Below are 22,711 nucleotides of genomic sequence, written 5' to 3'. Positions count from 1 at the left end.
GCAGCCCAAGCTTCTCTGGCCAAAGCTGGGAGCAGCACAAATATGGGGTTTTAAACATGAAAATTGAGAAGACAGTTTCACAGCCCGACCAGTTAGAAACAGCAACAACAAAACAAGAATTGTGTGTTTGACAGCAATCCTCTCTCACTTTCCTATACCGCTCATCTTTGCTTTTTACTCGGCTGTGAGGCAGAGCTCTCCCAATGTCCAAGTGAAAGTGTGATTTAACTGAAAACATCCTAACTTTTTTCCGTGGGAAGAAGCAGAGAATAGAAAACAAAACAGGCAGAGGAGAGAATAGAGGTCAAAATCTTCCCCATATGGAGATGAAACGCTGGGTTTAAACTGGTTTAAGATCAGAATTACAGGAATGCGCCCGCTGCACTTGAAAGATGTGCCAGCATTAATCTTTCTGCTAATTCTGACTCAGACAGAAACCTTGATGTAAGCTTCAAAATGCCCCGAGGATACAGAGTGACATTAGATACAAATCTAGCTTGTGATTGGTGAAAGGCAGGTTGCTTTCCCACTAGTAATCCTGAAGGTATCCCAGGCCCTGAAATAGAAACTGCAACCTTCTTGTGTTCCTTTCTTCTGAGAAACTTCTCCAAAGTGTTTGTGGGTTTTAGAGGACACAGCTCCCAAAGGTTGAGAAGGTTTCCGGAAACTAGACATAAACGTGTTTAAAAGAAACCTTGCTGGTCTCTAATCCCTTTAAGATGCAGTTAGGTATTGGGTCCAGTGTGTGCGAAAATAATATTTTATATGCTTACACAAAACCGATTTCTCCCTAGCTGTCACCTCTCCCCAAAGTTAGTGCTTAATTCTCCCACAAGTCTGGGTCTCTCCTGAGATTTTCCGTACTTCCGGCTCACAGTTCATAGTCTGGAATGTACTTCCGGCTTATAGTTCGTAGACTGGACTGTGTGACAGTTATTTATTTTCATTGTTTTTCTTTCAGAAAAGGAAAGACAGAGCGAGCGTAGGCATGTGAAAATAAACAGCCAACAGGGAAACACATGTGATACATATTTGCTTCATTTTGAGTACATCTCTCAGTCCATCCAGTGTGAATGCCATTGACTCTGGAATTTAAGGCAGTCCCCACCACAGAGTCTATTCCAAGAAAAGGTCTCTGCTGCAGGAATCTAAAACACAGCATATAGATTTTTATGAGGAGAGCCTTCATCATTTTCATTTATCAATATGAGAAAATGCACAATAGCTTGTTAATTCTTTAAAAATAACAGGAGCTGCCTCTGACTCTTTTTTTGGCTTTTGAGACCCTGCTTCTCATGGTGGGTCTCCTTGCCCAGCCTTAATACACGGGAAGATGCTCAGTATTACTGCAACTTGAGATGCCATGTTTTATTGATACTCACAGGAGACTCCTGCTCTTTCTGGGATAGAGACAGAAGAAGAGGGGAGTGGGGACTGAGAAGGGAAATGGGGGAGAAAAACAGACTGGGAGGGGAGGATGGGGGAGCCTGAGGCCACTATGTAAAATAAATAGATGCATTAAAAAGTTACTTTTCATTAAACAATGGTAGATTGTGGGAGGCCAGCTGGGAGACAGGCTCCCATACTTTACCCCAGGGTACTCTTGAGGAGAGGTATAAGAGATTTAGATAGAAGGATAAAGGGGAGAGAAACAGAAACACAAGATAGCCTCAAGAGGTGGATCCTTATCCACCGGCCCCCTTCTGTCTCTTCTTCTTCTTCTTCTTCTTCTTCTTCTTCTTCTTCTTCTTCTTCTTCTTCTTCTTCTTCTTCTTCTTCTTCTTCTTCTTAATTTAATTTTTTATCTTATTTTATTTTTCTTTATTAAGAAATTTTCTACTCACAGGAGGGGGGGTCTGTGGATACCTTCTGTCTCTTCTAAAGAGCTATTTATAGTAATGCCAAGGGGTGGAGCAAAAGACCTCTCCCTAGCACAACCAAGTGCAGACCCTTCCAGTCACTGAGAAACCGTACACATGGTCAAGCAGTCCTCTAATGGAGCTCTGCTGGGTAAAGTAAGCTCATATCTCACTAGGAAACCTTTGTTAGCCTCCACAGTAGATAAGTATAAAATAAACATTGAAGAGAAGCACACACACACAAAAAGTTACAGGACCAGCAAAATGGTTGTGTGGGTAAAAGCGCTGCCATCCAGTCTGACAGATGGAGCTCAGTCTCTGGAACTCAGGCAGCAGGAGAACTGACTCCTGCAAGTTGTGCTCTAACTTCTACATATATGCACCCACCTGTGTTCTCTCTCTCTCTCTCTCTCTCTCTCTCTCTCTCTCTCTCTCTCTCTCTCTCTCACACACACACACACACACACACACACACACACACACACACACACACACACATACATACACACACACACACTAAATAAATAAAATGTAATAATTCTTTTAAAGTTATAGCAGGGATGAGAAGATAGCTCAGTTGATAAAGTGTTTACTGGGTCATCATATAGACAAATTTGAACGCCCAACATCCACATAAGAAGCGGAGTATATGAACAGTATATGACTATAATCCCAGAGCTATGGGGCAGGGGTAGGGTAAGGGATATGAGGGAGAGACAGGAAGACCCCTGCAGCTTGCTAGCCAACCAGCCTATTTGAGTCAGTGAGTTCCCAATTTAGTGAGAGACCCCGTCTCAAAAGATAATATGGAGATGATCATGGAAAACACCTGGCACCGGCTTGTGGCCTCCACATTTATATGAATATGAGCCTCTCCTTGTATACACTCACACATGCCCATACAAACGTTATCACTTCAATCGCTTCACTAGGCTGTAGACACAATATGTGTTTGTGAAAGTGGTTTCCATAAACTAATCAGAGAAAGCGGCTTATTCCCTTAGTCTTCCTGACCTTGCTGAAGGGAACACAAACTTAGTACAAGCCACCTGCCTCTTGCTCACTCTAAATGATGCATGCACATGGTCACCACCTTGCTTCTTTTCCCTCGTTTGCGTGCCTTCTGGCCTCCTTTCATTAAGCTGTTGGTGTCAGGCTGAAAGGTTTCTTATCTGAGTTGATAGACAGCAGCAAAGCACTTGCTGCCTTGTGCCTGCATCTTTCAGTGAGGAAGTAAGATTGGGCAACAGATTTATAACAATACATGGATGCACTAAATTAGAAAAGACAGTTTCAGAGCAATGACAAGCTTTTATTTTCCCCTCTGATGCACACTCCACTGAGATATGTCACTGATGTGTCTTGGAGCTTTATGTGCTCTGAAAGCTCACCCACCCCTTTCTTGTGTTTGCTGCTGTTGTTCTTTTTGCTTCCCCTTGTTTTGTCTTTCCTGTGAATCAGGAATATACTTCTGAGGTATCTTCTCTGAAGATGGTTGTAAGCAGTAGTTTCTATTCTTGCATTCTGAGCCTAATGATAAAAATGGGATTGCTGACCATATTTATCCTAGGAACACCTTTTGAGAAGTGAATGCACAATAGACATGCTAAACTGGATGGGGGAGTGCCCACAGGGTCTCAACTGCAAAGAACTACAGGCAACCGAGGAAAGCTGAGAACAGGAGAAATTACTTCCCCAGGGAAGAGGACACCAACTGGTTATCCAACACCAAATGCTCAGCTCTGAAAACATACATACAGGAAACATTATACAGATGGAGTAGCTTGTAAATGTGTGTGTGTGTGTGTGTGTGTGTGTGTGTGTGTGTACATGTGTGTATGTATGTATCCACATAGACATATATACATATAATCACAATTAGTGGAAAGAAAGGTCATGAATTTGAAAGAGAGCAATAGTTTAGAGGAAGGAAAGGGAATGGGGAAATGATGTAACAATATTAAAATCTCACAAAATAGTAATAAAAATAAAGTCATTCTTCATGTCAGCAGAACAACCCACATTCATCAGTGGTGAAGTTCTCTCTGGTTATCACAAAGAGTCACTGCTGGAATAAAATTACCCGGAGAACCATTCCAGAATAAACTTCCTAGAGGACATAGAGACTTCAACAAAGTCCAGGTTTATCTTGCGGCCTCCATATCTACAGCTGCCCTACTGAAAGGGACACTTAATCAGGACACTTTGGAAATGGTACTACCTGAGTTTATAATATCTGGATCATTAACTCTTTACTCATAGTGAGGTGATAAAAGCTGTATTCTCAGATTTTACTTAGCAGATACTAAATTTTAATTAACAAGATCAAAATACTAGGTAATGTGCTTTTATTTGGAGTATGAAATTGTTTTTGAGTCCAGTGTTGCTCTAAGTCTCAACCTTCCTAAATCTGCGACCTTTAATACAGTTCTTCATGTTGTGGTGAACCCCAACCATAAAATTATTTTTGTTGCTACTTTATAACTGCAGTTATTTTCATGGCTACTTCATAACAATAATTTTTCTACTGTTAGTAATCATAGTGTAAATATTTTTGGAGACAGAGGTTTGTTAAAGGGGCGGTGATCCACAGGTTGGGAAACACTGCTCTGAGGCATCAAGTTTTCAGCAGCATTGGAGACAGACTGAACCTGTAGCCTGTTTGCTCTTCCCATTCTGACACACGGAACATTGAGCTGTTGATAACCCTATGCCTTGAAGACACAAGTCCTACTATGTCTGAAAATATTGAAACACCTGCCACCAAAGTTTAACACTTCTATCTTTCAATGGCTTCCTCCTTCTCTAAAAACTGCTCTCTGGAAACAGCAGTCCACAGCCTACAACTGTGGTAGACAGCAAATGCGCTGGGGAGCATCATCGATCTCACAGTTCCTCTAAGAATTACGTGATCTGATGTAGGGTGTAAAGCAGTCGTCAATAATTACAGAATAAGGGATTTGTAACATTCTAATGACACAGAGATGCCTCTGCGTGTGCTTATGAAAACTGTGACTTGTTTTGTACTGTGGTGTCTGCAAATCTTCACTAGAAACACTGATATCTATTATTAATTTTATTGTGCATGGGTGTCTGTGGGGGGGGGGGGGTGGCACATGTGCCATAGCATATGTGTGGATCTCAGAGGATAATTTATGGAGGTCAGTCTCTCCTCTCACAATATGAACTGCAGACACTGAACTAAGGTCATCAGGCTTGACAGAAGTGACTGTACCCACTGAGCCACCTCCTCATGGGCCCAAGAATAAGGTACATTATAATCCTATCTAAGAAGAATTGTAAAAGTGAAGAAGGATCTCTCTCTCTCTCTCTCTCTCTCTCTCTCTCTCTCTCTCTCTCTCTCTCTCTCTGTCTCCCTCTCTGTCTTTCTCTCTCTCTCTCTCTCTCTCTCTCTCTCTCTCTCTCTCTCTCTCTCTCTCTCACACACACACACACACACACACACACACACACACACACACACAAAATAACCCTAAAATTATGTCTGAAGCAAATTTAACATAGTTGTTCTGATCATTGCACTGGGCAAATTACAGTGTCTGTCAAGAATTTATTATCAGTCTCATGTAGTAAGAACATGAAAAATGCTGATTACAAGTAAGCAAATTAAACTTCAGATAAAATAAAAGCGTATTGTTCAGTCACACAACTAACAAGTAGAATATCCAGTGGATGAGTGCATTTCTCCAGGAATGATTGTAATCCCAAGAAATTGCTGGGATACTAGAGAGCACACAGAGGGCACTTCAGTTTTGATTGACCAATTAGTGAATGAATGAATGACCCCATACTGGTCACTAACTGTTATCTCATGCCTTTGCTTTACTAGGTACAGAACTACAGTTTGTAGAAATGCTTGGTGCCTAGGTAATGCTGATTGATGCTTCCAGAGATTTGAAAACGCTTCAGCTTAACTTAAACTTTTATTTCTCATTTAAACATTCCCAAATGTGGTATAACACATGCTTCCATCTTAAATTTTATCTGCATTGTATAGAAAGATGGGAGCCTGTTACATATTATTAGGTGTTTCCCTGCTAGAGTTAGATTCCAGTTTCACAGGGACCATTTACTAGACCTGTGATCATGGGGAAATAAAAATTTGAAAGATCTCCCATGTGTAAAATGTCAAGAAATGATATCTCTCCATCAGCTTATTGTAAGGCTTGAATTGAACTGCCTAGTATGTGCTTTTCACAGTAGCTGCCAATACAGAGCATGGGAAAATGTTAACATCCTTTCCCTTGCACAATTTTAAACCTAACTTATTATATTTTATGATTCTCTAGTATACACAAAAATCTTTCCAATTATGTTTTCCTAACCCATGAAGCCCAAATGTTTAGCACTAGAGAAATGAATAAATAGAGTGGTTATTCAAAGTACCTAAGATTTAACTTAAAAATGTTTATTAAATTATTTGTGTGTGGGTGCTTTGCCTGCATGCATGTTTGTGCACCACATGTGTGCCTGGCTCGCACAGAGGCCAGAAGAGGGTGACAGGTCCCATGAGAATGGAGTAATAGGCAATTGTGGGCTGCCATATGAGTGCTAAGAATTGAACCTGGGTCCTCCGCATGCACAGTCAGTACTCTTCACTGTTGAACCATCTTTCCAGGCACTAAATTTAACTTTTTTGTTTGGCTCTTTCTGAATTTCTTCCTGAGCTCTGGGTCACAGGTGTCCTGCCTAAAATTTAACTCTAATGCTGACTTTCTGACATGCAATATTCTTGAATGGCTGTTTCAAATCACATGTGTTGTTGGAAAATGAAGACCACAAATAAGACATTGAAAGCCTTTGTTGCCATGTCCTTCTCTTCAGCAGAGCACTGTACATAGAGGCATAAGGATTCCAACTCTAAAATGTGCCTATCCTTAGTCAAGGCTAGAAAACAGCTAGAGAACCATGGGAAAGAGGACAAGCAGAGAGGGGCAAAGGAATTTTTGGATCTAGATTCCCCTGGTTAAAGCTAGATTTACTGTGTCAGAAAAGAGAGTAAGAGACTAAATGCCATTAAGCATTCACAGCTAACATGTGTCTTAGTATTCTATTGCAGCCATGAAATACTATGATCAAAAAGAAATTCCAGCAAGAAAGGGTTTGTTTGTCTTATACTTCCATATCATTGTCTACCGTTGAAGATTGTCAGGACAGAAACTCAAGCAGCAGGAATCTGGAGGCAGGAGCTGATGCAGAGGCCATGGAGGAGTTCTGCTTAGTGGCATGTTCCTCCTGGCTTGCTTTCTTATAGAACCCAGGCCCACCAGCACACACAATGGTGCTCACTAATTAAGAAAATGCCTTACAGGTTTGCCTACAACCTGATCATATGGTGGAATTTTTTTTTCAACTTTTTATTGATTCTTTGTGAATTTCACACCATTCATCCTGATACTATTCAACTCCCTGTCAATTCTGGGCCCTCACTGGGACTCCTCTTGGGTATCCTGGTGTTGCCCTGTGTCATGAAGATCCCATAACTTTGGATCTGCAGGTCTGCAGATCTTCACATGCTTCCAGCAGTTCATAGATGAGGTGGGTGTTGGGATGAGCTACCTCATAGTTTTGGTTCTGGGTCTGGGTGGTAGCTGGTTTGGTCACCCTGCCAGCTTTGCCTCATTGTTAGCACCCAGGCGAGCTCTCCAGAACTTCCTGGGCTAGCTCACAACAATGAGTGGGGCCAGTTCCCCTGCTCTCACACCCTTGAGTCCAGTTCACCCACATTTACACTACCAGGGCCAGCTCTACTGTTTTGCCCAGGCAAGGTCCAGGGCTCACTCTGGATTGTTGCACTTGGTGAGGGGCAGAACCAGCTCTTTTGTTCTTATTGCCCCCGGCAAAGGTTGGCTCTCCTGCATGTTGCAGGTGGTAACGGGGGAGGGCATATTTCCCTTACCCTTGCCACTCCATGGCATATGAGGGAGGGGTCAGAGGCAGCTCTTCTGCTCTCACACTCACAGCCCTGGCTCACCCAAGCCCCCACCATCAGGGTCAGCTCTATTGTACTGTCCAGGAGAGGTGCAGGGCCTGTTTTCTGTAGTTCTCCAGCTGGTGGAGGGGGGCAGTGCCAATTCTCACACTCTCATGACCTTAGGGCCAGCTCTCCCACCCACCGTGGGTAGTGGGGATTGGGGAGGGGTCATCTCTCCCTCACCCACTCTGCCATATGGTAGATGAAGGATGGGGCCAGATCTCCCAAGTGCATTGTTGGTACAGGATTACCTGTACCTCCCTTAATGGGGTCAAATCTACCATGCTGCCTATGCTAGGTGCAAGGCCTGCTCTCCTGAGTGTCACAGCCAGTAAGGGGCAGGATCAGCTTCCCATTCTCCTGACCCAGGACCAGCTTTTCCAGCCTTCAGTAGGTGGTGTGGGGTGAGGGACAAAAAGCAAGGGTCATATCTCTCCCTCACCCACGTGGTGGCATGTTCTTAATGAAGGCTCCTTCCTTTCAGATAACTCTAGCTTGTGTCAAGTTGACATAAAACTATCCAAGAAAATGTGGAAAATAGTGCATCAGTTAAAAACGGGGAACAGAGTTGATAGAAAACTTTGAGGAACATTCTGGGCTTTGTATGGACTTGTTGAACTCTCTACTTAGACAAGTACTGCAAACTGTACAGAAGCTTCTCTGGAGTTGGACCCAGAAATAAAAATTTCAGGGCTGAGAGTATGGATCATTGGTGAGCACAGGCCTAACAAGTACAAGTCGATGGGTTTGATCCCCAACACCACACACAAATACAAATGAGCTTCAGTGTCAATCATAAATGCTGAGTAGCAGATACAGTCTCTGTGGGAGGAAGTCAATGAAGAGAGACAGTAGATTCAGAAAAGTAAACCTGAACTCAAGGAAACTCTACATGACGATGGAGGGAACATAAAGAAATAAGTGCTTTCAGAATGATAGTATGGAGAACATAAGGAACTGAGAACTGCTAAAGAGAACATGTTTACAAGCAGGACCTTCCTGTATGCAGTGCAAGCTTTACTGATTAGTCCATCCTGGTTATTATTGAATTATTGGATATTCACTATGAATCATTTAAAGCATATTTGCAAGTAACAAAAATAAGTGATGCTTTTCGTGTCTCCATCTTGAACACATCTATGTCTCATGCATGCTATGCAAGTATTCATGGACACTGATGTATTTTTTTTTGCTCTAATAATTAGTAAATTATTATTTTCAATGGAGTTTTAGATTTTCTTTACAATTACTAATTTTTGGTGTGGGCATGTGTGTAGCTATAGGCCACAGTACACTGTGGAGTCTGTTCTTTCCCCCAACATGTGGAAAAGAACAGCTATCAGGGATCAAACTCAGGTCATGAGGTTTGGTTGCCATACTCTTACTCACTCAGCAGTCTTGCTGACCCAATTTTCATTACAGATTTTTTTCTCAACTCTTTTTGTTTATATTTATTAGAATAAAGGAACATGATATAAATCAGAGTTTAAAAAAACTCTCTTCACTACAAGTATTCCCTTTATCCTTAAATAAATCAGTGTCTATGTGACTGTTACTTACCATAACTAAGCTTAGAGGAGGATGTGGGACCCCAGTCATTTTCTCTAATTTCTTGCATTATAAATAAGCAATTATTTTAAAAACTTGTTCAAATATAAAGCCATCTCATTCTATCTCTTTCTTTTGTTTCTAAGATGAGTATTTCCTCCCGAGAGGTTTTTTTTTTTTCAAATCTTATAATAGTCTCCCACATTCACTTTCTTGTATGAAGTCTTTGATTATGCCAATGCCCTGTTTACAAATGCTTAAAAAGTTCAAATCGGCAGCCTAGAGGAATGGGTCTTTAACTTAATAGATTTCACTTAACTAAATGTCACTTTTATTTTACTAGAATCCTTTGGTGTACGTGAGAATTTTTATTGTTATGTTTATAATCATTCTGGCCAATAAATTATTACACATTTAAAATTTTCTAGTTAATTTAGGCAAAACAGAATGTGATAGTTTATTCAGTTCAGAATGTATAAAGAGACAATTGACCAATTTAAAGCATCTCAAAGACAAATTGTTTATGCAAATGTCAAAGACAATATGCAAGTATCCTCATGTTTGCATACAGATAAACACAAGCCTATGCAAGTGTGCTTGTCAACATAAAGGTTTATTTGGCTCGCAGTTTCAGTCCATGGTCAGTTGGCTCTGTTGCTTTGTAGTGAATCAGAATATATGTTAGGAATGTGTACAAGTAGAGCTTCCCAACTTGTGAAACAGTATGTGAGAGAGAGGGGAGGAGAGAGAGAAAGGAAGAAAAAGAGGGAAAGAAAGAGAAAAAACAATGTTTAACTCCAGATGTTATTTTATGAAGCATATTACCTCTTGACTTTCTCATATTCAAAGATAGCTAACAAGGTATATTTTAATCAAAGATAGCTCGAATTACACTCATATCATGTGTAGAGGAAAAATTATAGCCCTGTTTTGGTCAAAAAATATAAGAAGATGATGTTGAGACATTATTCTAACAGTTTTTTGGAAGTCCAGATTAAGGAGGCCATTACTTACTTATTTATATTAATTTATAATACATATTATAAATAAATATTGTATTATAAACACAAGATAATATATTGAATTATGAATTTAATATAAATAACTTATTTATGTAAATATAAATATAAATAATTTATTTACACCCACATAGTACAGTAGTATACAAATGAACAACAAATTGAGAAAAGGCAATGATGGTGATAGGCAAGATGGCTCAGTGGATAAAGGTACTTTTGCCCAGCCTTCTACCTGACTTCCATCCTCAGAGCCTACAAGGTGAAAGGAGAGAATTGGATCCCAAGAGTTGTTCTCTGATCTCTACATGCATACTTTGGCAGACCCACATGTGTATAAACACACACACACACACACACACACACACACACACACACACACACACACTCACACACACACACACACACACACACACACACACACACACACGGGAGAAAGAGAGAGAGAGAGAGAGAAACTAATCAGGTAGAGATTGAAAGAATGTTCAATGGGACAACATACAAATACAGCCTCATGGTATGGCTTTCTTCATCTGTTCAATAGGCTTGGTGTTAATCTCAGTACAAAGATGTAAGAACTCAATAACAGAAATATATGTGGAACATACACAGTTTCAAAGGCACACAAACATGGAAGGCCATGGAACTTCCCTAATTAGATTAGTTAAATTGGGAGTTAGCATTGCATTCCTTTTATGAGTACTGGTTTGATTTTAGACATTGTTCCTCCCTATGAAACCTGTCTCCCACATGCAAGCTTTATGATCTTACATTGCTCATTAGGACTATAGAATCTCAGGTTCCTCTTCTTAAGAGTGGGATGGGTCCTTGGGGGTCAACTAGCCTCCCAGTTAGGGGAGAGGAGGGCAGAGACATTACGGAGGAGCTGGAGGAGATAATCAGCACAAGATCATTATCTCAGCTTCACAGATGAGGAAGCAGATGCAAGTCCATGTAATTACTAACTATCGTAGTCAGAGTTTAGACCAAGGCAGTCTGAAGCCAGGACCCGTGGTTGGTTTCTCATTATTTAGATACCTCTTATTGTCTGTGTGGTTTAATGTGAACTTTGATTCCCAGTGTAGGTCGTTTTCCATCTACACAGGAAATGGAGATTTTTTTCCATGCTTTATCATCACTGCTGTCATGTATAGTGTCGTTTTGAACTTGGAGATGGGCAGTAGTAGAACCATCAGAACCTTGCTGGAGGCCGGGGATGCAGCTACACCTCCCATGACACTCGTGTGATACCCTCAAACCCACAACAAAGAGCTCTCCAGCTCAATCTGCCACTCCTGCTAAGACTGAGAAGCTGAGATGAGGCAAATATCTCTGGACAAGGAAGAGGCAGCATACAGAGTAAAAAGAACAAACTCCCAGCATACTGGAAGGGGCCAGATAAAAAGAGTCAAGAATATATAGAATGTATTTACTCAAGTACAATATAAAAGAGTTTCCATTTCCCCTGAAAGCTATAATCTGCAAGATTGGCATGGAGGGAATGGCATCCATAAATTACTGCTTTTCACTTTCACTCACTCTTGGAATACAATATTAGTTTTCAGGATGTGATACAAGGAAAAGAAGTGAGATTTAACCTACATATTTTGCAAACCCACAGTTTTTAAGTATAATTCTTGCAGTGTGTGACAAGGAGATGAAGGATCGATTAGTTCTTCTTCAGGATGACGGCTAGCCATTTAGAAGGCCTCCATTAAATCCTACTCATAAGCATGGTTTTGATTAGGTACTTGAAAAGCCCAGTATTATAAAATCTAGTTTCTATCCTACAGTGGCTCTACGTCAAATTTTGAGCAGTTGCGAGTTCTTCCGTGTCCCTTCATTCCAGAAGTACCTCTTTTTGTTAGAAGCTTTCAGCTCTAGTTCGCTTTCTATTGCTGTCATAAACAGTGTGCCCAAAACCAAGTTTGGAAGGAAAGGGTTTATTTTATCTTGCAGTTTACAGTCCATCGTCAAGGGAAAAGAAGAGAACTTAAGACAAGAACATGAAGCAAGCTGAAGCAGAGATCCTGGTGGAAACTGCTTACTGGCTTTCTCCTTCTGATCTACTCACTTAGCTTTGTTTATCTAGTCCAGTCTGAGCTATCTTATAAAGCTGAGGCCTGCCTGCCTAGGGATTGTGCCTCCCACATGGACCCGAGTCTTTCCACATCTATCATTAGTCAAAATAGTTCTCCCACAGTCATGGCCACAGGCCCATCTGATGGAGGCATTTCTTTAACTGAGGCTCCCTCTTCCCTGATAACTAGTTTGCTTCCAGTGGACAATAAAAACTATCCAGCATACCACCTACTTTAGACACTGTGTGCTAGTGACATGACTGTAAAAGAGGTAGCAAGAGTTGGCTGACTCCAATAAAACTGAGCAAGGACAACATCCGTAGATGTTTTAGATTTTGATAATCCAAAGATTTAAAATAATCCAAAGAGAAAATATTTTCCAACACATGGAATAAAACAAAATATCACTAAATCATTCTGACTTTGACGTAAATATAATCTCTAGTACAAAAAATTATAAGTTGTTAAATTATTTGACATTAAGTAGTGTCTACAGCCATCCACCCTGAACGTGCCCGATCTCATCTGAAATTAAATGGCTATGAAAGTCATGCGGCTGTGTGTAAAAATGGATAACTCTAGCATGGGTTTCTCCTTTTTAGATGTTCCCTAAATTCAATGTAAATAACTTAGCTTTCTTTTCACACAGAATGTGGATTTGCCTAAGTAACAGCGACCAATGGAATGGCTTCTGAGAAACGACAGACCTCATTTAAAAGTGGGATGAATTACACTTTGGAGTGGGTAGAAAATAGAGGTGGTAGGAGACTGCAGAAAGGGCTCACTTAGTAAACTGCTTGCTGGTCAAGTATGAGGACCTGAGATCTGATCCCCAGCACTCATGTAAAAATCTGGGCACAAGGAAGTTCATTTCCAGTCCAAAATTGAGGAGATAGAGACAGGAGGATCCTGGGAACTTACTGTCCATCCATTCTAGGTTAATCAGTGAGTTCCAGGTTCACTGAGAGACCTTGTCTTAGAAAATAAATTAGAGAACAATGAGCACTCAATGAATGTCTGTCTCTGAATGCTGCAAGAAAACACACACACACACACACACACACACACACACACACACACACACACACACACACACAGTGATGCTATTGTTAGCTCTTGGAAGTGAAGTCAAGCAGCACACAGTATGGAGAGGCTTATTGCTCTCTTTTCTGTTCTTGAGTTAGTAGACAATCTTGTGTTTCTAATAGTTGTGTTGGATGCACTGGATATTTATTAATTAAAATGACAGTGTTCAAAGCTCCTTATTCTTCATTTTTGGAAAGGAATATGGGTATTTTGTGAACATTGTAAATCAAGTATAGATATCTGGGATTCTATGCTCCTTAGGCCCACGACAGGGCACTGCTTCTTTGATTTTAGTTTTGCCACTGGTAATGGGAGAATAAGATTGCCCCTCAAACACAAAGGCAAACAGCATCTAGCAACAGGATCGATAAGAGGTCAGTAGAAAAAGGCGACTGGCTGATTGAATTCTGAAGAGGGAGAGTGGGTTGGACTGCACAGGAAGAGCTGTGTGTACAGGGCTTTGACTCGCAGCCATACCATGAGCAATGGGACAAGAGGACTGTGCATTTGATTTCAGTGGCTACTCAGTGCTTTGGCTCCTAGCAAGGTGTGCAAAGAGCTCTGACAATTGCAAGTAATGGAAGCAGCACGGATATAATGGAAGCTGTTGTTCTTTTAGTTCCCTCTAAAATAGAGGAAAATAGGAATGAGCTGTCAGTCTGATGAATACAGAATATCAGGAAATCACTTCCCATCTGCTAGCTAAATAGACAAATAACCATAAGTCTTTAAAATGACAAAAACAAGAAAATGTAGTACATCTATAAAGCAATTCTTTTAACGTCTCCTATGAGAGACTGAAGAGGAAATGCTTATTTAATTTTTTATATTCTGACTTTTTTTGGTAGAAAATTTAACGCTAAGTTAACATTTTTAAGAGGAATACATTATTGATAATAAACGGATAATTTAAATGTTTTCTTAATTGTAGAGCTCTTTGGGGGTAAATGCTTTGTGACTGGCAGAGGTTTCTTTGCTTTGCTCTAGTTCCCATGGTCAGCATTACTATGTATTTTTTGATAAAGTACATTACAGGTTGCATTTAACATTGTCAGGATTTTTGAATTTAACTGATGGAATTTTTAGCTTCTTTAAAGTGCATGTTTCTACTCAGCTCTAACTAGCACACAGTTATACTCGATTTGAATTTTCCTGGTTTCTAGAGTCTTAGGGGGGTGGTCAGTAGTGCTAATAGAAGACAATGCCTTATAGATATCCCCCAAAACTGTTGAAATTAATTCAGAGAAATTTGAGTTGAATCCTTTGAGGGAATTATTATATACATTTGGTCTCCCATTGACTTTAGGTGAAGAAAACACACATGTACATACATACAGACAGACAGACACACACACACACACACACTCAAACATGATTTTTTAAACATAAATTTAGATAATGACTATTCATAATTAAGGTTTGGTTATAAAGTAAAACTTTTGACACTGCATACATATACTATTGAATTTTTCATAGAATTAAATATATGTTGCCCTCTTTCAAAAAGGTTTTTTTATCATGCTTTCTCTAAGTATTGGCTAGTTTCTTAATTCATTTTAAGTTGCTATACTGAATATTCAGTGCATATAAAGCTTAAAGAGTAAGTGCCTTTCCTAGTTTAATAGTTTGAAGAAAAGGACAGACATTTTTTATTAAGATTTGCAAATGATAAAATTGATACATTTTTTTCAATATTTTAGGTTGGTTGCACATGAAAATAATAACGATGATGATATGATGTCAGAATAACGTTATATATTATGGCAAACTAATAACCTCCAGGGTGCTCAACTTCCATGAAATTCATTTCATATCTCATCCATTATGGAGGACCTGTGAAAAATAGTTTACTCTTCCCCTTCTGAGCTATTTGGCGATGCAGGCGAGATTTGTGGAAGCAGAGAGATTAGATACTGTCATTTTCAAAGGGTAAAATCTTTGAAAGTCCGTTCCTAATTCTCAAAATGTCTGGGCAATCAAAATCTCTTTATGCAAATAATGTAGGAGGAACAAAACCCAGTCATTTTTCCCCATAGCTTTCAAAATACATATATTCTTTTCCTTTAACATGCCACTTAGCCCAGGGGCTTTTCCTACACACTCACAATCACAGATCTATGTTCATAGACTAACTTCTCAAAGGCTCCTCTGTGAAGAAGAGCATTAACTCTTTCATACAAGTGTTTAAGCCCTTGTTGCCCATTTCTAGAGTTCTAGTGGACAATGACTCCGTTCTCATCAACACTGACTTGTTTCCTAGTCATCATAGAAGATGTGTTTTGGAAGCATTCTGATTTTCATTGATTTCCCACTGCTTGTTTCCACGGCTCAGGACTTTCTTTAAAACTGTAAAAACATCCACAGAACCTCTGGGTGTGCACATGTACCTGTGAACAGATTAAACTGTACAAGCTTTCCAAGTCTAATGAATTGAAGAAAAGGAAACACATTCTTTATTAAATACACAAATGATAAAAATGATACACCTTTTCAACATTTTAGGTAGATTTCTGAAGAATTTTGCATTGGATTGACCTGGGGGTTTTCCACACAATATAGTACAAATAAATATCTTTTAACATGAATGTTAGATCTTCCATGTTCACCTTTTGACCTGAATTGCCAGTTTGATCACCTAAAAGAACTACCATCCCAAAATTAGCTCTCCAACTGAACATCCTTGGCTTTCACCTAATCTCCTTGTGTTCCATTTCCATGTATACAGTCTTACATATTCTTAGCATTCAATGTATGGTATGTCTCATTCATAAAAGAGTTTGTGGGTCAGTAAGATAGTTCAATGAGTAAGGGAACTTGACATCAAGCCTGATGACCTGAGCTGTTTACAATCCTTGGAATCTACATGATGGGAGAGGATTGGCTCCTGAAAGTTTTCTGACCTTCATTGATCACACACACACACACACACACACACACACACACACACACACACACACAGATCACACACATAAACAAACAAATAAATAAATAATAGAACATTTGTGATCCCCTAAGAGGAATTAAACTCTTCTCTTGTGTGATTCTGTTTTCCAGCTATGTCCGAACTCAACACTGGCTACATGAATGAACATGGCACCTTCCTCAATGAGCTACATCTGGTTGAGGACTCATTTATATTGTATCCTGAGCCTTGCACAGGGTTAGTTCTCACAGAAAGACAAACCCAGCTGGGCTCCCAGGTTATCTTTAAACCAGCCTCTCCTCTCTGCACATGAGCAGGGATAAGCACCAGTGTTCTGAGCTATCTGCCTTTAAGAAGTTTTCTTTTTTTAATTCAGTCATTTCTCCCTTTCCCACCTGTTCATTTCTTCTTCGGATGAAACTGAAGTATACATTGTGGTGGGTTCCTTTGCAAAAACTACCTTTACTCTCCTGTGTGGAACAATACAGCAACTTACTTCATCAAAACCCAATGACAATATTTTTTTTTTTTGCATTCTTTGATTGCATGTGTAAAGTGCAGCATTTGATTGTGTGGATTTTCTTTCAAAATCTCAGTAAGTGTAAAAATGCAAGGAAAAAAACACCGAGGTCTGATTCACCCATTAGAGACTTCCTGGCCATGTTGACAGCCACAGGATTGACACAAAATGTCATCCTTTGCACATATGTAATGTCTCTCTGTGCCATCTTTGTGCTTCTGGGATTTTCTCTCCAGATTTCTTGAAGACTCCTCTGGATAAGCTCCACACTCCTAAGTCAGTAACTGTTCTCCCTTGCCTAGGTCAGGAGTTGGCTTTCCCCTCAGCCATGACTCTCCAGAACAAGTGCTTTCTCACACTATCACTCTGTGTGTGGGTTGTCTCCGCCTCCTCCTCCTCCTCCTCTTCCTCCTCCTCCTCTTCCTCCTCCTCCTCTTCCTCCTGCTGTGGGATGTTCTGTATGGCAAATGTGTTGCTAATTAGTCAATAAATAAAACACTGATTGGCCATTGGCTAGGCAGGAAGTGTAGGCGGGACAAGGAGGAGAATAAAGCTGGGAAGTGGAAGGCTGAGTGAGAGAGACACTGCCAGCCGCCACGATGACAAACAGCATGTGAAGATGCCGGTAAGCCACGAGCCATGTGGCAAGGTATAGATTAATAGAAATGGATTAATTTAAGCTGTAAGAACAGTTAGCAAGAAGCCTGCCACGGTCATACAGTTTGTAACCAATAATAGTCTCTGTGTTTATTTGGTCGGGTCTGAGCGGCTGTGGGACTGGCAGGTGAGAGAGATTTGCCCTGACTGTGGGCCAGGCAGGAAAACTCTAGATACATCCTCCTCCTCCTCCTCTTCCACACACATGCACACACAGACAGACAGACACACAGACACACACACACACAGACACACACACACACACACACACACACACACACACACACACACACCTCATCTACTTCCTAACTACTTGAGGTTGTTTTTGTTACTAGTAGGCATTTTATTTTAGACTTATCCAATCTCATAGGGAAATTGCTTTGAGGATTTTTTTTTTTATAGAATCACTCATGAACATTTTATAATTCATATTTTCCTTTCTTCCATTCTCCCTTCTTTATCATTTTAAGATTCTTTGAGCTTAGAATCTTAATTCTCCAGGTCTCTGGTATATTTGTATTAGTATATATTCTTTGTATTATTTTTTCATTATTAATCTCCCAACTCTGATAAGCCATTTTTGCTTATATCATTTGATTATATTATAAATCATATAGTTCTTTTCTATACATCTCCCTCTTTTCTTTCTTCCTCTTACCTCTCCTATTCTCCCTCCCTCCCTCTGTCGTCCCTCCTCCATTCTTTCCCCTCTTTCTCCACCCCTCCCCCTCTTTCTTGTTTCTGACAGAGTCTTCCTTAGGAGCTTCAGCTGGCCTGGATCTTCATCTGAGCCCAGGCTGTCTTTGAACTCAGGAACTTTCTGCCTCAGCCTTCTGACTGCTAGGTTTACAGGCATGTGTAACCACACTCGGGTCAATTGTTTTCTTGTGTTAAATGTTAATCATTATCCATCCCTTATGAAATCTTTGGTACACAGAACTTTTCTAATCAAACTTCTTCCATTCCCACATGTTTGTCTATTTCTGGAGTCAAGTACACCAGAAAATAACTCATAATTTTCTGCTAGCCACTAATTTCTATATTAATCATTCTTAGAATTGGATCACTTATCATAATCTATGAAGAAGGTCCTGTCCACTTCTCTGAAGACTGCATTTATTAAGTAAGAAGGTAAGTACTCCCTCTCCCCGTGTGTGTCTGTGTGTGTGTGTATGTGTCTGTGTAGTTATGTATGTTTATATATACGTACACACATGTATGCACATATGGGATCTAACCACATATTACATATGTTACTTTTTAGATTCATTTGTTAGGGTTTTTTTTTTTTGCATACATGTTTGTACATGTATGTAAACGTGCCCATGCCATTGTAAGAATGTGAAGGTCAGAAGACAACTTATAGGCATCAGTTCTCTCCATGATGACAGTTCCAGGAATCAAACTGACATTGTCAGGTTTGGTAACAAGCACCTTTACCCACTGAACTACTTCTCTGGCTCTGTCCTAATCATTTGTAAGGTGTGTTGCTGCCACAGTCAGTATGTGAGAGTCGAAGGACCACTTTTGGGAGTGTTCTCTCCTTTCCCTGTGCATTTTGGGGGTGGACCTCAGGGCACCAGGATTGCACAGGAAGTACCTTTACCTGCTGAAACTCCTCACCAGCCCTTTGCTTGATTAAGTTTTAAGTGCTTGGATGAAGTTCAAAATTCACACTATGTGTGAAAAAAACTTCGGACACTGTTAAATCTTCATGAGCATACTGTAATAAGCCTTTGAAAACCAACTTTCAATCCACTATTGGTGATTAATGAAAAATAAGCCTAAGCTGTCCATGGTATGGTTTTGATTTCTATTTCAGCAGCAGTGAAATGTACTTGTTGAATTTAACATCTAGATATTCCTTTCATTTGAGATAAGAGGTCTAATATGAAAGTTAAGTTTTCCCAATAGGAAAACGGCGGGGGAAATTCAGAGAATTCTGAAAATCAAAATCTTCGACAAGAATCTCCTTAGCAATCCCTGAGAAGTAATGTAAAAATACAGCCATATCTCAAGAGCCATATCTAATTTTTCACTTTGCTGGTTATAAAATCTAAGTTCAGTATTGTTAGAAGGGAGAAAGCTGTAGTGAGAGGATTAAGGACAAGAAAATGATACTTTACATTTTAAAAATATAAGGTAAATGGAATTATTCTTTCATTCATTTATTTAACAAAATATATCCAGTATCCAGTGTAGGCTGGGTATGTGATTGTTGTTAGAAATAAAATAATGTACATGATTATTTTTGATTATCACCCTCTTGAATCTTAGAATATGAAGTAAGAATGTCAATATTAAAATTCACTGTTTTGACAAGATCTATGTAGATGAATACTACAGTGAAGTAGTTGACCCTGGTCAGGAGAACAATGGAAGACTCTCAAAGCAATATGTCCATAACATATAAAGACTAAGTAATTATTCACTAGAATTTAAGATGGGGTAAAAAATACACTGCATTGATCACAGTTATGGGGTCATACATGTTAGTTCATAGGACTTAATGACGTTTAATAATCTGTCTAAGAGACTGAGGGGAAACCAGAAGCTGATGGGGGGGGGGGGGTGTGCCCAAAATACGAACCACACAAAGGATTATAAAATTCTATACTGAAGGATCTGATTTAACTATATCACTTTCAATTTTCATTTAAAATTTTTACATTTTTATCATTGAGTATGCATAATATCAGCATGGTTTTATATAGGGAAAATTATTTAGTTTCTTCTGTTGAAGTTAATAATATAAATTTTCCTTTTTATGATTTTAAAGTGAAATTTTGAGTTCACATAAAGATTTTCTTTGATACTAATGGTAGTATAGGTGGTACGCATATATACTAAAAATTATACCAATGCTACAAGAGTAACTGAAGTTGTTAATATATGAAGGTTTTACTTCAATAAGTTGAGATTTTCAGACATAGGATTAAATTTTGTATTTTCTTTATGAATAATAGGATTTGATAGAAATTGAAATAATAATAACAGTAACACTGACATGGGTCTAAAGTATCTATAGATCATCTCTAAGCAGAACTTCTATATTGTCGGAAGACAATGCTTGTGTTGCAACATGGGTTCAAGGAGAAGATAGTGGCCCTGTTGTGTTCGGAGAACAACACGGCATGATAGGTACATTTTTCTCCCAGTATCTGGTTGAGTTCTGATTGGACAGTTCTGGTTTTATGGGAAGTATACAAGTGTCTAAGGATGAGGTGTTGACTGACTTCTAGAGGTGTCTTTATAGCATTCTTGTCTTGAACAGTGTCTGAGTCACTAAACAAGGTACAAAAAGCTATTGGAAAGATTCCTCTAAAAATGCATTCTCTCGGCTATGTATGACCCTTGCTAACAATTTTAAAAGCTAACATTGGGATTACTCGTGCTGTCTTACCAGTGGTGGCATTTACTAATAGTAGCTGACCAGTTACCAAGTACTGAATTCTATACATTCATTATCTCATAGAATAGTCACCCACTACAGCATTCTATGACTTGGTATGTTCAATATATGGGGTTAGAATTCTGTTATTTCTAATTTAAGGAAAATGTTTTTTGAAAATCAGTGGAATCACTAATTCAACCATATTTAAGCCTGGTAAATGGCAACTGTGAAAATGGGAATCAACTCCCATAAAATCTAACTCTAGAGTTTTATGCTGCTTATCTCTAATTGATGCTTCCTTCATCTGCCACACACACACACACACACACACACACACACACACACACACACACACACACTTCTACAAACTCATATTCATGTGTACATGCTAAACAGGTAAAAACTATTCACCAAGGCATTTTCTAAGTATAAATATCTAGAAATATGATACAATTATATCTTATGAAACCTTTACCTTGGGTGACTCAATGACAACCTAAAGAAGGAGCTTAATTGATCATGAACTTGCTTCATGTGTCCTTCCTTGTGTCACGCTGCTACATTTCTCACTCTGGGATGTATTTCCCACTTATCAATTATACCATATCAAACATTTGTAATTTCCTGACTGAAACCCAAACAAGCCAATAGCAGCCTGAAAGCTTCTTGTTAGATTATAAGTCATTAAAAGATTATAAATCTCTAGTAACTCTGAGGTTGCATGCCAGAATCAGGAAAGGCCACTTGCCAGAAAGTCACACTGCTTGGAACAATTTCTGAATTACTGGCACTAGATATTTCCATATTGATTTATTGACTAAAACAATAGCAATCCAAGCTTAAGTAGCAACTGAAATAAGTCAGTGATTTTTGGGGCTACTAATTGTATAGGTAAGTTTAGAAAAAATATATCTTCATTTTCTTCTTTAATCAAAATTTGTCACAATACCACTATCACACATTAGCAAATCTTAATATTATACAGCAGTCTCAATTGATCATTTATTTATGTACACTTGTAGCTCAAGCTGGCCTCCTACTCACTATGTAGCCTACTCTGACCTTAAACTCCTTATGCTCCTGCCTCTCCTTTAACAGGATTTCGGGATTGCATCATTATTTTGGTTGGGGTTTGTCTTCATTGCCTCCTTCTTTCTTCTTTATATTCCTCTTTTAAGTTTATATAGTTTAAATTGAAATTGAAAAAGAAAATAAGGGTCACATTTTCTGATTCATTGAAATGTCTTTGTATGTAGAATTTTGTGCATCAACTCCAATTTGACTGGATTTTTTTGTTGAAGATTGAGTTTGTTTTTTTTTTTTTTTTTCTGTAGAATTCCCCATATTCTGAGTTTTGCTGATTGCCTCCCAGCAGGGTCTTTAGCACTGTTTTCTTCTCTTTGATTTCCTGCAGTTTGGGAACTAGCTGCAGATTTCTGGTCAGATTCTAGATGTCTCTGGCTTGTCTGCTGGTTGAGTGGTGACAGGTGTTTCCACTGGAGTCAGTGTCTGGTTGCCTTCCTGTGATACTGTCAGTCACGGATGACAACTAGGTCTTTCATTCAGTATGTATGGAAGAACGGTCATCTTCCATGCTCAAGATTCATTTTTTTAATTGGACTAGGATAGTTG

Source organism: Peromyscus californicus, unplaced genomic scaffold (assembly GCF_007827085.1).
Source record: "Peromyscus californicus insignis strain IS unplaced genomic scaffold, ASM782708v3 Scaffold_9__1_contigs__length_137607984, whole genome shotgun sequence".
In the NCBI taxonomy this organism is placed as follows: Eukaryota; Metazoa; Chordata; class Mammalia; order Rodentia; family Cricetidae; genus Peromyscus; species Peromyscus californicus.
This window is presented reverse-complemented; position numbering follows the sequence as displayed.